Source organism: Rattus norvegicus, chromosome 12 (assembly GCF_021556685.1).
Source record: "Rattus norvegicus strain SHRSP/BbbUtx chromosome 12, alternate assembly SHRSP_T2T, whole genome shotgun sequence".
NCBI lineage: Eukaryota > Metazoa > Chordata > Mammalia > Rodentia > Muridae > Rattus > Rattus norvegicus.
In genome coordinates, this window is record NC_141545.1 from 32513802 (window position 1) to 32528102 (window position 14301).

The 14301-nt window shown below is 43.5% G+C and overlaps 1 protein-coding gene across 1 annotated transcript in view; it reads left to right on the plus strand.

Annotated features, from left to right (window-relative positions):
* The window catches only part of Galnt17 (polypeptide N-acetylgalactosaminyltransferase 17), a 450487-nt gene that overhangs the window by 172395 nt on the left and 263791 nt on the right, over nucleotides 1–14301 (plus strand).

Sequence of the window (14301 nt, forward strand, 5' to 3'; positions counted from 1 at the left end):
ATGAAGTCCTGGGTCCCATCTCTAACACCGTGGACACCGTGGCAAACACCCCTAATTCCAGCCCTGGAGAAATGGAGGCAGGGGTATCAGGAGCTCAGAACCGAGGTGGAAGGCCAGTGTGGGCTAAGCAGTTAGTTTGAAACCAGCCTGGGCTACATGATACCATTTCAGAAAATAAAAAGTAAAAATGTAATAAAAGCATAAAACAAAAACAAAAATATAGAGAGTCCTAATATAAAAGGTTTTAGGTTTAAAATATCACCATAATATCCTAACTTAAACATGGCAATTGTTGACATTTTAATGTCTATTATCTTTTATCTATCTATCTATCTATCTACCTATCTATCTATCTATCTATCATCTTTCCATAATCTATATCTGTCATTTACCTATCATTGATATGTTGAACTTTATTTTATCTATTTATTGATTGTGGAAATATTTTTGTATTGTATGTAGCTCAGCATAGCTCAAACTTGCTAGGTAGCCCAAATTGACCTCATTCTCATGATCAATCCTCCTGCCTCAGCACCTCCCCTCAAGATGTTGTAATTACAGGCATGAGCCTCTATGGCCAAGGTATTGATAATATTATATACTATCATGTACCAATATATGGCAAGATCAAAATATTATCTCTGAGTCTATTTACTAAAGAATATGAGTAATCGATGAACCAGCTTTGTCTTTTTTACTTGACATTGAATCACAAGCATGTGTGTAAATGTTTGTGTTCCTGTGTGTACACATGTGTTTAGTGGCTATACAGGCAAGTGTATATGCACATGTGGATGGCAGACATAGAGATCAGATCAGCTATCATTTTTAAAGATTCATTTTATGTATGTGCGTGTATACCTGTACATGAGAAGAGAGCATCAGATCCCATTACAGATGGCTGTGAACCACCATGTGGTTGCTGGGAATTGAACTCAGGACCTCTGGAAGAGCAATCAGTGCTTTTAACCGCTGAGCCATCTCTCCATCATCCCTAATGTCAGCTGTGTTCGTTCTCTCTCTCTCTCTCTCTCTCTCTCTCTCTCTCTCTCTCTCTCTCTCTTAGTTTTCAAGACAGGTTTGTTTTTTTTTTTTTAAACTGGGTTTCCAAGGGCATGCTGCCATGCCTGACACTTTCATGGGTGCAGGGAATTGAACTCAGTTCTTCGTGCTTTTACAGCAAGTGCTTTTTTACCTCCTGGGCCATCTCTCCAACCCCATAATCATTTACAGTGGCTCATTGTGTCTACAGACTGTCTTTGATGTTTCACAATTGTGTGTAAGGCTGATCAATCTCTTCTCGTTCCCATCTGTGCATTGGTTAGGTGCGTACTTGCAAGCTTCAAATCCATAGGAAAACTGTCTAGATGAGTCTAGATACTCATCGTAGCATTCTCTTTCAAAGAATTTTGGCAATTCCATTTTTGTGTTACTGGGTCTTTTTTTTTCATTATTCTTGGGAATTTCATACATATATACAATAAAATACGGCCATATCGACCCCCCCCCCCCATTTCCAGCCTCAAACTCCCCACTGGTGCATAGCTAAGTCCATGTGCCCAAGACAAAGTGACTCACCCACCCTTTGCAGTCATCAAATGCTAACAGCTCCCCCACCAAGGGTGGAGTTTGGCACCCTCCCCCCCTCCAATCTGGAGCTTCCAGAGTCCCTATTTACTATGTAGGAGCTCACTCTGGTTTCTCAAATCTCCATTTTCTTTAGATTTCCCGTGTCTCTTTATTTCCATTTAGAATGTGCCCTCGCTTGCAGTAGATTATTTCTTTTTTTTCAAATGGGTTTTGTGCAAATCAGTTAAGTATCCTGGTTACTGAGAAAAATAAATTCAAGATAAAGAAAATTATCTTAAATGGATTTAAAATTACAGCATTAGCCGAGAAACCCGTTAAATCTCTCTCCCTGCTTCTAATAAGTGCACATTCATTTTGAATCACTAGGAAAAATATACATCACCCCCGTTGCATGCTATTTTGTCTTCCTGGACTTGCGTTCTCAAAAAAAGAAAAAAAAAATCTGACGGTTTTCACTTCCTGGTGCTTTCTGATTAGCCTTTCTTATTTCCATGTTGGCAAATAAATATGGTCCTGTTTTTTGCTCTCTTATGAGACCGGAAAGACCTCCAACATGCAGTGTACTAGAAATGGCTCCGCTGGACAGAAATCGGTGAACATCTATTATGCACCCAGAGAATGTCCAAACCTATGGAGATGTAACAATGCGAAGAGGATAGCCTAGTCTGGGGAGGCAAACAGGCAGGCAAGGAGGTCCTTCCAGTATGAGGTAACGCAGATGGTATGAGACCCTGTTTTACAAATTTTCCTGGAAAGATCTGTTCTCTCGAGATAGGGAGACCTTTGTTGCTGTGGCAAAATATCTAATAAGAAGGCACTTTAAGGAAGAAGGGATTTGCTTTGGCTCACATTTTAAAGGTACAGTTCAATATGGCGGGGAAGGCATGGTGGCAGGGACATGAGGGAGCTGGTCACATTGCATCTGCGATCAGGAAGCAGAGAGAGGGAGAGACAGAGGGAGGAAGGAAAGGAGGGAGCAGGGGCGGGGGAATACTGATTCTCAACTCACTTTCTCCTTTCTATTCAGTACGGAAACCCCGTTTATGGGATGTCGCTACCCACATTGAGGGTGTATCCTTCCACTTCAGTTACCTCTATCTAGAAACTCCTTCACAGAACATGTCTGTGTTTTGTTTTGTTTTGTTTTGTTTTGTTTTGTTTTGTTTTGTTTTGTATAGTCATTTGGAAGGTCATCTAGGTGGTAATTGAGGTTAGCTATCCCAGGCCCTCAGAATGATTCCACCCTATTCTTGGTGGACAGTGAGTTTACTTAAGTTTGCTTACAGGAGCACAGACAACTACTAGTGGCTTCAATATCAAAAAACACACCTCCCTTCCCCAGCAACCAATTACGGCCAATAGATCCTCAAGGAGGGGCAGGGCCTTGTGAACCTCTGTCCCCCGAGACAACACCTCAGCCTCAATCTCTTACAGAGTCTCAGCTGCTGCGAATTCAAGGGAGCAACAGCCCATCATTCTTGGGGACCTCGGTCCACAGCAGCTGGGGCAATTGCACGCACAAGGTGTAAAGGGAACATCTGAGTATCTCTTGTTTGAGATGATATCCTGAAGCTTGAAGGATATATAGGGCAAAGTGTCTGAAGAGGAGCGGGGTGAGGGGGATAAAAATGGACCAGACCAGGGGAACAGAAAGCAAACTTTGGGTGGGGTTCTCTGCTGTAGAAAGTCTCAGTATCTTCTAGTGGAGCAAGCATACATTTACTTCTGGTTCCTTCTGAAGCTGCTAATACGATGGGAAAAGGGCACAGACCATGGAAAGGAAAAACTATACAAGACAGTTGGTGACATCACCCAACCCCTACCAGACTTCAGAAGATGGAGAGGGAGTGGATAAATGGTGGCCAGTTAGAGAAACTGAGACCTAACCTCCCACATGAGATGGATGGGTGGACATTCGATTTAGTTTTAATTCTGTAATAAATATCTTTACGAAAAACAATGTTGAGGAGAAAGGATTTGTTTGGCTTATAATTGCAAGGTACCATGCATCAGTTCAGAGAATTTAAGGTAGGGGACTCAAGCAGCTAGTTGTGTCACATTTATAGTTGACAACGAAGAAAAGGTAAGTTTTCACTTGTTCACTTGCTGGTGCTTCTCAGTGACTTTTATACATCTAGGGCTCAGCCCATAAAATACTATCACCCAAGTTCGGGATGGGTCTTCCCCACTTCCGTTAACAATCAAGACATCTGCCACAGCTAAGCCCATGGGCCAATCTGATCTATGCAACCCCTCAATTGAGATTTTTTTTCCCCTAAGGTGATTTTCCATTGCTAAGTCCATAGTTCAGACTATTGTGATTGGTAGAGCAGACAACTACAATTTGGTTAGAATCCTGGGGACCCACCATCACTTTAGCTTTTCAGGAAAGATATGAACAAATGTCTACTTATCACAGATAGGGCTATGTCGCCAGACCAAGGTGATGGTTCCACTGAAGTCCAATTTGGTCAACCTGTGAGTTTATTGGGCTTCCTTACAGATCGCAGGTGACAGGCTGCTTACAGGAGCATGAATGATCCCAGAGCCATAATACCACAGAAAATTCACTCCATAGTAGATGGCGACCTCATGGACAAACAATGCATCATGGATACCTGCCTTCGGTTGTTCAATCTTTTACTTCCTAAATGGTCTAGCATTTCCCAAGATCCCTTGCAGCTGGTGGTGAGGCAGAAAGAGTAATGGGTAGGATCCCAGGTGATGGCCCTAAGAGCCTCCACTATCTTCTGTTATGGAAAGGAAGGATGTTAACTCCGTTATTATTACCACAGACCTAGCTACCAATCATCTATCATTGTGGTATTTTGCTCAAGCTGTTGTCATGACTACCAGGCCAAGTACTATCTATATTCCCAAATGAAGTCAGGATGGTCATAGGATGCCTGAAGGAAAAGCCATATAATACCCAGGACCTGAACAGGACAGGACAGGACAGAACAGGTTTTTCTTATGACTGGATGTGGGTAGGAATGGAAGGATTATAGTCATATCCCTATTTCTGTTGTTCTAGTTTCTTTTCTATTGCTGTAGTGAACTATTCTGATGAAAAGCAACTGGGTAGCAAAGAGTTTATTCCATTGTACACTTCAAGGTCACAGTTCATCACCTAAGGAAGTCAGGAAAGAAATCCAAGGGGAGAAATGTTAAGAACAGAAACCATAGGGAAACAGAAACAAAACACTGCATGCTAGTTTACTGGCAGGCTCATACTTAGCTATCTTTATACAGCCCAGGACCACCTGCCTAGGAATGGTGCTGCCCACAGTGGACTGGGCCTTCCTACCTATATCAATTAATAACCAAGACCAATAACCCACAAATAGGCCAGTCTGATCTGGATAATCTTTGAATTGAGAGTTTCCTCTTATTCAGCTCCAGACTGTATCAAGGTGACAAAGCTCTTCAAGAAGACCGGCTCTACATATGGATAGTCATAGCCTATCCCTGTTCTTTACCCTCTGATGTCTAGTTTATAGAGGTGGCCTATATCAGTATATGCTCAGTGGGGAGGCTTTCCAGCTCTATGGCCCCTGTAGGCTCTCACAATGCTGTGTGCGAAACTTGAATGAACTACTTGCCAAAAACCAACTCAGCTTGAAGAAGAGGCTGATAGATGACAGTGAGGGACTCAGAATGACTGTTAGTATGGAATGCCTGTTTATACAATATTGCCTCACTCAGCTCTGGTTTGTGATCCATGTACATGTGTGTACATGCTTGTATTTGTGGAGGATGTAAGTCAAATCTCAAATCTCATTTCTGGGGAATTTTCCATTTGCTTTTTATGAGTCAGGGTCTCTTACTGGGACTATGGCTCACCTATTGGGCTAAGCTGACTGGCAAGCAAGGCCCAGGGATCCTCCTGTCTTCACTCCCTCAGGACTGGGATTGTAGGTGTGACCATCCACCACACCTGGATTTCTATGCGGTCACACTCGGGCCCTCAAGCTTGCCAGAAAAGCACTTTGCTGACTAAGTCATCTCCCCAGTCCAGTCAGAAACTAGAGACATAGGAGCCCCAGGCAACAGAGCAAGGAGTCTGTTGTCAGTGAATAAACAGACAAATCAACAATAGCAATGACAAAGCAAACCCAAACCTTAGTAATAATAACACACGGGATTTGAAAAAAAGCAGAGATCCTAGGCTTTACAACTATAATTGACTTCCAGGGACCATAGGGTGTCTTGGTGTTTACAAAATGAGGACATTTCTGTTATGGAAATAACCATAATCAAAAATAAATCCTGTAAGTTTAAAATTGAGCAGAAATAGGCAAGTCTGTGAAAAGACTGGGAAATAGCATCGAGGATTGGATAAGTCATTTGGATAAATAGGAGTTGGCAAAATTAGAGAGGGGAAACAAAAAAAAAAAAAAAAAAACCAGATCTGTCCGCCTGCATCGCCCCTCATCCAAGGCTTAGGAAACATGGTAGAAAAGGGTGTGTGAGGAGAGTAGGAGCCCGGAGATGGAGACATGTTGTAAGATGCTTCTGGGTGCACAGGAGTTCGCTGTTGTGTGCACAGGAGTTGGCTGCTGCATGCATGTACTTGAATTCACCGCGGCTGTGATCACCTGGATAGCAGCAAGTCAACAAAAAGTCCACTAGGCAGCGGTAATTAAACGCTTTGAGTTAGAAATAGAAAGAGCTCGGGCAGGACACAGATGCACACAGTTATACACACAGGCACGTGAGTGTGCACGGAAGGAGGCACGCGCATGCGTGTGCTGCTGGTCGTCCTCATTTTATGTTTGTGGCTTTGAGAAAGCGCTCTAACCAAAATGCAACTGGGGTGATGAAAGTGTTTATTCAGCTCACAAGCCCAGGTCATCATCTATCATAGAGGGAAGCCAAGACAGGAACTAAGGCTTGCTTGTTATTCCATACCGATTTACCTCTTACCAAGACATCACAGCCAAATATTACAGAAAAAAAAACATGAAGAAGTGTTGCTTACTGGCTTGTTTTCTTATGGTAGTACCCAGGGCCAGAACAGAGGTGGCTCCCCCCTCAGTGAGCTGGGCCCCCCACACACACACCAGTCATCAATCAGGAAGCTCGATTGAGGACCACAGACTTGGCTACAGGCCAATCTGGTGGGGGCCTTTTCTCATTAAGGTTTCCTCATTCAAAATAACTCTAGCTTGTGTCACCTTGACATGAGACTAGCCAGTACAGCAAACAAACTAAATTAAAACAGTGCTGGGGAGACGGCTCAGTCGGTAAGCACAAAGACCGGAGTTTACAGCCCAGCACACACAAAAGTCAGAAATGTTAGCACTCACACATCTGGAACTGCAACTGTCGGAGTGGGAACAGACAGACCTCTGGATTTTGCCGGCTAACCAGTTGAGACATTTGCTGGATTCTGGATCCAGTGAGAGACCTTGTTTTAAAAAGTAAGGTGGAGGATCATGGCAGAAGATATTCAACATATAGTATACACACACTCTTGCACACATGTGCACACACAGAACTTTTTTAAAATATAGCAATACCAAACAAACGAAAACAAGAAATAGTACTTTAGTCGTTATTGTTCAGAAAAACAGGGATTACAGAAGAGATACATGAGATGGTTTATGCTCTGGTTTAATAAAACTTCAACTAAACAAAATATGTTTAGAAAATTTCAGTGAAACTAAAATCAGCATGCAATACATACACAATACAAGCATAAAATGTGGGCTGACAAGCTGGGTCAGAAACTTAAGGCGTTTGCTGCCAAGCCCAGTGACCGGAGTTCCATTCCTGAAACCCACAGAGTAGGAGAGAATGAACTCCTGCAAGCTGTCCTCTGACTTACACACACATACACGATGTATATTACGTTATAGGCAAGAAAATCAGATACAGTGACAAATGTTAAAAATTTGATTTGACAGCTCTATTCTGTTCTCTGTCTTATTTATTTTTGGAAACTCTTTAGTAGGATAAATCTGAAAACAGCATTTGAGATGATATTGGAGAATTGCCCACAGGCCGTGCAAAATAAACAGAGACATGCTTTGCAAGTTTAGAATGTCTCATGAAGTGACCATATTAACCTGCGTTGTCTGCAAATAGTGCCCCCCTGTCAATGAGTAGCAAGGGCCTTATCCCTGGATTAGACTTCTCTGAAAATAAGTCGTGGGGTCCAGGAGAGAGAGAGCAGCCTGGGACTAGAACATTTTCTCTCCTCTAAGGAAGGGACCTCCCAGTGGGTGGCGTCCTGTGTTAAGTCCCCCCAAAAAGCTCCCACGAGGATTGTATTTTATGATCAGATTAAAGTGGATGGGTTTCATTATAGTTTTAAACGGAACGCCAGTTGCTTTAACTCTAGCCACACTAGGGAAAATTGTTCTCCTAGTAAATTCGAACGAAATCTTAGGTAGTCATAGAATTAACCCCTTGCTTCCCAAACCTCATCCAGAAAGATGGTTTTTCTGCTTTATTTTAACTCCGTGGCTCCCTCTCTGCTGCTGGACAGGTATTTTAAATTCCTCTGGATCTGAAACTGTCAATCTTTCCATTTTTTCATTTCCCGAGTGCTTGAAAGCCTGGGAAGATAGCGTCCCTCCCAATACTTATAAATATTCCATTCTGGTTTTGTCTTCTCTGATTGTCTCACACTTCGCTCCTCCATCCACAGAGAATTTATTGTAGAATGTGGCACAGGTTTGGGGGTTTTTGTTCCCAATGTCTGAGCATCATCATTATTATTTTTTTTAACAAAACGGCCTTTTCAGAATAATTGTGTAAGCAGCCCCCACTCTCTCCATGGGAGGAGAGGAATGCACTACATATGATGTTTCTTATATGAATGGTTTATCTCCCAGGTTGCATCTGTCTTCTTTTGGTCCTTATCTCTTTATTTTTTCTTCTCCGTTTTTTTTTTGTGTGTGTGTTTTAAAATAGATTAATAAAAATAGTTTCATGACTGAAGTCCCCTATGTGTCAGGGAGGAATGAGCCATATCTAGGTCTGTAGGATATCAAGGAGGATAAGAAGGCACGTGGGCTGTTTTAAAGTGGTCCGGGCCAGGTCCAGAAAGGGGAAGAGAAGAGAACAAGTGGTCCTGAGAGCAGGAGAGACCTGAAGAAAGGACCTTGACTGTGTTTCCCATTGTATCTTGTTTATTTACTTCTGGATTCAACACAATAATTGTGTGTATTCGTGGAGTGCGAGGTGATAATTGGATGTTTGTATATGTGATGATCAAATCAAAGTATTTGGAATTTTAGACTCATTAAACGTTGATCGTGTCTTGATGACATCCCCAGACTCCTCTTTGCTAGCTCTTGGGAAGTGTAAAATGTCTATGGCTGCCCACTGTTGTCCCGGAATACCAGCAATCCTGTATTGTGTAGTGCTGGGAATGGAAGCCAGGGCCTCAAACATGCGAGCAAGTGTGTGAGGAGCTGCATTCCCAGCACTTTAAAGCCGTGTGCGTGCACACACATGTGTGCGTCTATATGTATATGCATGAGTTTGTGTGTGTGTATGTGTGCGCGCGCGCCCGTGTTTGTGTCTTTGTGTATGCGCGAACGCCCGGACACCGTCAGAGGACAAAATCAAGTCTTGCTCCTCAATCTTCACCTTGCTTGAAGTAGAGTCTCTATTCTCCTCATTAGCTGGCCTTGTAGCTTCGGTGGATTCCCATCTCTATCTCCCATCTTGTTTTAGGCACAGTGGGATCACAGACAGGTTCTATAATCTACTATGGAGCCACATTCCTAACCCTACTCTGGGAAATCCTAGGCAGGTGCTCTACCGCTGAGCCACGCCCCCAGCCCCTCACTGGGGAATTCTAGGCAGGGGCTCTACCACTGAGCCACGCCCCCAGCCCCTCACTGGGGAATTCTAGGCAGGGGCTCTCCCACTGAGCCACGCCTCCAGCCTCTCACTGGGTGATTCTAGGCAGGGGCTCTACCACTGAGCCACACCTCCAGCCTCTCACTGGGGGATTCTAGGCAGGAGCTCTACCACTGAGCCACATTCCAAGCCCATCTTTATGTAACATCTTGGGATTGGAATTCAGATTCCCACACTTATGCATCGACCCACTAAGCTCTCTCCAGCCTACTTGACTGAAATTTTCTTTTTGTTATTTTGTTCCCCTATTGTGTATGTACGCCTGGATAGGCGCAGGTTTGCCTGCACATTTGAACCATGTTTTATGTATGGAAATCAGAAGACAACATGTGCATATTGGTAAAAATAGGAATGAAAAGGAAGGGAAGGGAAGGAAAACAGATTTCCACAGAATGAGCAGCACAATGCGGCAGCAAGCTGGATATGGGTGAAGAGGTCCGTGCCGAAGTTTCTAGCTTGAAAGTTGAATTTGCATGTTTGGTACTGGGGACTGAATCTCAGGTTTCCCATATAAACAGCAGGCACTGGAACACCGAGGCAACATCTAGTGTGATGGTCAAGCTTGGGGATGTACAGTGGAAGTGGTTTAACTAGCCAGGAGTGAGGATCCTCCCGTGCTTCCTATTTTGTGGAGTTCCCAAGCAGAAGATGGGACCTCTGCTTATCCATGGTTTCCCATGCTTACTATTCCATTGAGATGACCACAGGACGTGCATCTGTCCAGCTTCGTTCACTGTTTGCCTATGTGTGTGGGTGAGGTTGGTGACTCCAGGCTCCATTCACAGCTTTATAACACCTGGCTTCTATCCTTTGTCCTGATATACCACTTACGGGCTGGTGTATTCATTATCTGGGTGTTCAGTGGTCCCGTAATCTGGGGGAGGGACCCCCTTGGTATGGGGAAATCTCTCTGCTTAATAAAGCTATTGCCGAGACTCCTGTGCAGACTTTAACACCACGCCTCCCTGCTCAGACAGCCTGTGCGTTATTGATGAGCAATTCCTGCCGCTGTTATCTTCAGCCTCTCCTTTGGCCTCCTGTTTAATAAATCCTCATGTCAGGGTTCTTCAAAATTCATTTTGCTTCCCTGAGACAGGGTCCTTGTTCCTTTTATTCCTCTCCCCTGCAATTTCTAGCTCGTTGTATCCCAGCAGCGTCAGATGTGTGCACGGATGCGTGAGGCATCTATTGGATGCCATTGTGTTGACCTTGGTGGGTGCATGCGTGTAGGGGTTAGGAGTAAGGTCTAGATGGAGCAGGGAGGATGGAGTCATACAGGGATTGGCCATATGGATTAGTTGCTTGTCCTGTTACTGTGACAAAATGCCTGACGAAAGCAATTCAAGGAAGAAAGGTATATTCCGGGTATGACACAGGGAGGGTACAGTGTGTCATGGTGAGGGAGGCTCGGTCACAGGAAGGCGAGGCATCTGATCACAATGCGTCCACAGTTAAAAAGCAGAGAGAGAGAGAGATGCTGTTGATGCTCAGCTCACTGTTTCCTTTTTATGTATTCACGCTGGGGCCCCCAAATCATGGAATGGTGCCCCATATATTGAGCGTTGGTGTTCCCACTTCCAATAACCCAGTGTAGACACTCCCTCATAGACACGTCCAAAGGCATTTTTATCTGAATCACATCTCGAATGATTGGTGTGCTTTGGTGAGTTTCTTTTTGCTCCTTCTGCGCGCTCTCCCTCTCTCCCTCCCTCCTTCCCTTCCTTCTTTTTTATTTTCAGTACTGAGAGATTCTAGGGGGTTCTGGACAAGCACTCTTCAACTGAGCCACATATCTAGCCCCCTTGCTGGGGATTCTAGGCAGGGGCTCTACCACTGAGCCACGCCCCCAGCCCCTCCCTGGGGGATTCTAGGCAGGGGCTCTATCACTGAGCCACGCCCCCAGCCCCTCACTGGGGGATTCTAGGCAGGGGCTCTACCACTGAGCCATACCCTAGTCCCCACTGGGGCGTTCTACAAAGGTACTCCTGCCACTGATCCATGCCCCTAGCCGCTGGTTTTCATCTGGATTCAAAGTGACTTACAAAATGTGAGGCATCCTAACTACGACTTTCTCTTTCACAGACGTGCTCGCCCAGAGGGAAACTGTCCAATAAATACTTGCTGGTTGAAATAATAAATAGGGCCAGGCTCAGGAGCCTGTCTGATTCACTGAGCACAATAATTATTCCCTTTTATTGACTGCCTTTTATGTTTTTGTCACTGTGCTGCATGTTTTATTGATCTCATTTTAATTTAACCACTCTCTGAAGTAGCTGTTACCATCTCTGTTTTATAAATGAGGAAGGGGGGCCTGGAGAGGTTCAGAAGCCTGACTTAGGTCACACAGGTACTGTGAGGCCCTGGCTCAAGCCCACCTGCTTGTTTCGGGAGGCTATGCCCAAGGCTTTCAGATGCTGCCTTTCCCATCAGATAGCCTCTCTAAAAACTGTCATGCCTAACTTCTTCTCACACCTGCAGGATGGGACTGTCTAATCACTCTGGTATTGATAACTTCTGGTATGGTAAACTTTACAGTATTTATGGGACACAGTCCTTTATTCAGCTCAGGAAAAAATATAATAAATGTTACGTTTAGGGAGTTTTACAGTGGAGTTTATTTAACCAAGAAGTCTGTAATGATTAATCGTTTTTGTCAACTGGATATAAAATAGTTAAGGAAACATATCATGGGGTATGTGTGGAAGGATGGTTAGGAAAAGTTTAACTGAGAAGAAAAGATCCATCCTAAAATCGGTAATGCCACTCCAGGAGTTGGGATTCTGAATAAATATAAAAGAGAAAATGATCTGAGCATTAGACTTCATCTTTTTTTTCCTGCTGCTTACACTCTCTGGGGACACTGAGTTTTAACCTCATATGCCTTGCATATGAATCCATTACTATAGGAAACAGAAGTCTCTATTTATTAACTGACTTCAAGCTAATGCTGGGATTGACAGTGACAGTTATCCTTGTGTCTATAGACATTTGGTATGTGATTGTAGCATTGCAGGCTGTTGTGTATCAATTTCCTCTGAACTGATATATTATGTCCTGGAAGGGGATTCATTAAGACTCAGGGAGGCAACAACTTACAAGTCTCAGGAAGTTTCTGAAACTGACAACTTTGGCAAGTCTTAGAATTTGAAGGGCAGAAACTGTAGAGGAACACTGCTTGGTGGTTGTCTGATAGAGTTAGGCTTAGCTAGCTTTTTTTTTTTTAAGTTTATTTATTTGTATCCCAAATACTGTCCCTGTTTCTCCCAGTCCCCCCTCCTAAAGTGTCTTCTTCCTCCCCTTCTCCTCCCTTGAGAGGTTGGGGGCCCCCTATGTATCCTCCCTACCCTGTTGTATCAAAACGCTACAGTGTTAGATGCATCCTCTCCCACTGTAGCCAGACAAGGCAGCGCTCTCTCTCTCTCTCTCTCTCTCTCTCTCTCTCTCTCTCTCTCTCTCTCTCTCTGTGTGTGTGTGTGTGTGTGTGTGTGTGTGTGTGTGTGTGTGTGTGTGTGTGTGTGTCTGACCAGCCTGGGTATGCTCTTTGGTTGGTGGCTCAGTCTCAGAACCATCAAGGATCCAGATTAGTTGACTCTATTGGTCTTCTTGTGGAATTCCTATCCTCTTCAAGACATTCCATTATTTCCTCAATTCTTCCATAACAGTCCCTGACCTGTGTCCAGTGTTTGGCTGTAGGTGTCTGCACCTGTTTAAATCATTAGCTGGCTTTTTTTTAAATGAAGCCTAGGACCACCTACCTAAGGAATGGTGCCGCCTGTAATGGGCTGGGTCCTCTTGCATTAGCCAGCAATCAAGACAAGACAACCCCCACAGACACGGCCACCAGCCAATTCAATCTAGGCAGTTCCTTAACCTGGACTTTCTGTTCAGATAACTGTAGGCTGTGTCAAGATGGCAATTAAAGCTAACTAGGTCAATGCCTTTCTCTACCAGGCAATAATCAATAGATCCCAATGTCTGCAATCATGACAAGTATTTTATGTATAGAGACATTTATTATTTGTGGTCTTCAAGTACAGTGAAAATTCCTCAATCTGACAGTTGAAAGAAAGCCGTGGAGCATTGTGAAAGATGAGCTCTTTGGAAATGTCAAACTGGACAATAACTCAGGCTTCCAGAAGAATAGGAGAGACAGACTAAACTCATTTATTCATGGGAGCGCCATGTGTGTACTACAGAGGGGAGCAGGTACCTCACACTGCAGATGGTATGTTCTTTTAGTTAATTTAGAGAGAGAGAAAAATCTGCTCAGCCAACAGAGCTTTGAAGATGAATACAGGGGAAAAAGAAAAGATGGGGCATATGGAGAGAACATATTTGTTCTTGGAAAATCAGGAGAAAATGTTTAATGTCATCCTAACCTCATTTGCATAAAAATAGTCTTATGCATCAAATCAGATGAGAGTGAAAGAAAAGGATGTGACTGAACCCTACTGTTCTCAGTATCATATCATTACCAAGAGTATAAGTAACTCAGTTGAATAAATAAATTCAAAATTGTGTCGAGGAGATGTACTAAAATTATTGTGATTTAGGGATTCCTTCAGTGGTAGATGTTGTGATGATAACATGTGTGATATGTTTCCAGGGGTAGCACTTTTACTGTATATTTGACCCTTGACTTAAAATAAAAATAGCCTACTCTAGCTTCATTTCTGTTGCTCTGATAAAATACCCTAACTAGGGAAGAAATGGTTTATTTCAGCTCACAATTACAGTTATGGTGGGAGATTTAAGTCAAGTTAAAGCATCACATCCATAGCCAAAAGTTGGGAAAGAATGAATACATACATCCTTGTTTGTTTCATCTCAGCT